Raw genomic sequence first — 2142 nt, 5'->3', positions numbered from 1 at the left:
GGGGGGGGGGGGGGGGGTTCATCTCAGGGATGAAAGTTTGGTTCAACATATGGAAATAAATAAACATTAATCACATCAGTAGACTTAAAGACAAGAATCACATGATTATCTCAATAGATGCAGAAAAAGCATTTGACAAACTACAACAATTCACTCACATTCAAAACACAAGAAAAACTAAGGGTAGTAGAAACATATTTCAATATTGTAAAAGCTGTATATGCTAAGCCCAAGGTCACTATCATTCTAAATGGAGAAAAATTGAAAGCATTCCCTCTGAAAACTAGAACAAGACAAGGATGCCCTTTTGCAACTTCTATTCAACATAGTCCTGGAAACTCTAGCAAGAACAATTAGAGAAAGAAAATAAAGGGATACAAATAGGAAAAGAGGAACTCAAAATATCCCTATTTGTTGACAACATGATTATTTATTTAGAAGACCCCAAAAGCTATACCAGAAAACTCCTAGAACTCACAAATTCAACAAAGTTGCAGGATATAAAATTAACACCCATAAATCAATTGTGTTCCTATATATCAGTGATGAATCAGATGAAAAAGAAATTAGGAAAATTATCCCATTCACAATATCCTAAAAGAAAATAAAATATTTGGGAATCAATCTAACAAAAGAGGTGAAAGACCTCTACAATTAAAACTACAGAACACTAAAGAAAGAATTGAAAAAGACCTTAGAAGATGGAAAGATCCCCTGTGTTCTTGGATAGGCAGAATTAATATTGTCAAGATGGCCATACTACCAAAAGCACTATAAAGATTTTATGCAATTCCTATTAAAGTTCCAATGATGTTATTCACAGAAATAGAAAAAGAAGTCATGAAATTCATTTGGAAAAATAAGAGGTCCAGAATAGCCAAAGCAATCCTCAGCAAGAAAAGTGAAGTAGGAGGCATCACAATTCTAGATCTTAAATTATACTACAGGTATAGTAAGAAAAACAGCATAGTATTGGTACCAAAACAGACATGAAGACCCATGATACAGAATAGAAGACATACATACAAACCTTCATAAATACAGTTATAGACAAAGGCACCATAAACATACATTGGAGAAAAGATAGCCTTTCAACAAATGGTGCTGGGAAAACTGGAAATCCATGTGTAATAAAATGAAATTAGACCTCTATCTCTCACCCTGCACAAAATTCAGTTCAAAGTGGATCAGGGACTTAGGCATTAGACCAGAGACCCTGTACCTACTAGAAGAAAAAGTAAGCCCAAATCTCTATCATGTCGGCTTAGGAACTGGATTCCTCAACAAGACTCCTAAAGCACAAGAAGTAAAATCAAGAATCAATAAATGGGATTTTTATCAAATTAAAAAGTTTCTTTACAACAAAAGAAACAATCAAGAACATAAAAAGAGAGCCTACAGATTGGGAGAAAATCTTTACCACCTGCACCTCAGAACATTAATCTCTGGGATACACAAAGAACTCATAAAACTTAATATAAAACAAAACAAAACAAAAAACCCCAAATAACCCAATCAATAAATGGGCAAAGGAACTGAATGAACAGACACTTCACAAAAGAAGAAATATGAATATATGAAAATATATGAAAAACTTGTTCAACATCTCTAGCAATTACAGAAATGCAAATTAAAACTATACTGAGATTTCATTTTCTCTAGTCAGAATGGCAATTATCAAGAATACAAGTAACAATGTTGGTGAGGATGTGGGGAAAAAGGCACACTCCTACATTACTGGTGGGACTGCAAATTGGTGCAATTACCCTTGAAAGCAGTATGGAGATTCCTCAGAGAACTTGGAATGGAAACACCATTTGACACAATTATCCCCTTTCTTGGCCAAAGGACTTAAAATCAGCATACTATAGTGATGCAACCACATCAATGTTTATAGCAGCTCAATTCACAACAGCTAAGCTATGGAACCAACCTAGGTGCTCTTCCACAAATAAAGAAAATGTGGTACATATACTCAATGGAATATCACTCAGTCACAAAGAAGAATGTAACTGTAGTATTTGCTGGTAAATGGATGGAACTGGAGGATATCATGCTAAGTGAAATAAGCCAGTCCCCCCAAACCAAAGTCTGAATGTTCTCTATGCTATGCAGATGCTGAGTCACAATAAGCGGGGGGTG

The 2142-nt window shown here is 34.9% G+C and overlaps 2 protein-coding genes across 5 annotated transcripts in view; one reads left to right on the top strand and one right to left on the bottom strand.

Annotated features, from left to right (window-relative positions):
• The window catches only part of Dnah9 (dynein axonemal heavy chain 9), a 334407-nt gene that overhangs the window by 2725 nt on the left and 329540 nt on the right, over positions 1-2142 (bottom strand). The window lies entirely within an intron of this gene.
• Positions 1-2142, top strand: part of Znf18 (zinc finger protein 18) — a 35000-nt gene that overhangs the window by 22908 nt on the left and 9950 nt on the right. The window lies entirely within an intron of this gene.

This window comes from Marmota marmota, unplaced genomic scaffold (genome assembly GCF_001458135.2).
Source record: "Marmota marmota marmota unplaced genomic scaffold, marMar, whole genome shotgun sequence".
In the NCBI taxonomy this organism is placed as follows: Eukaryota; Metazoa; Chordata; class Mammalia; order Rodentia; family Sciuridae; genus Marmota; species Marmota marmota.
Note: the sequence above shows the minus strand (reverse complement) of the source record. Positions and strands in the feature narration are given on the sequence as shown.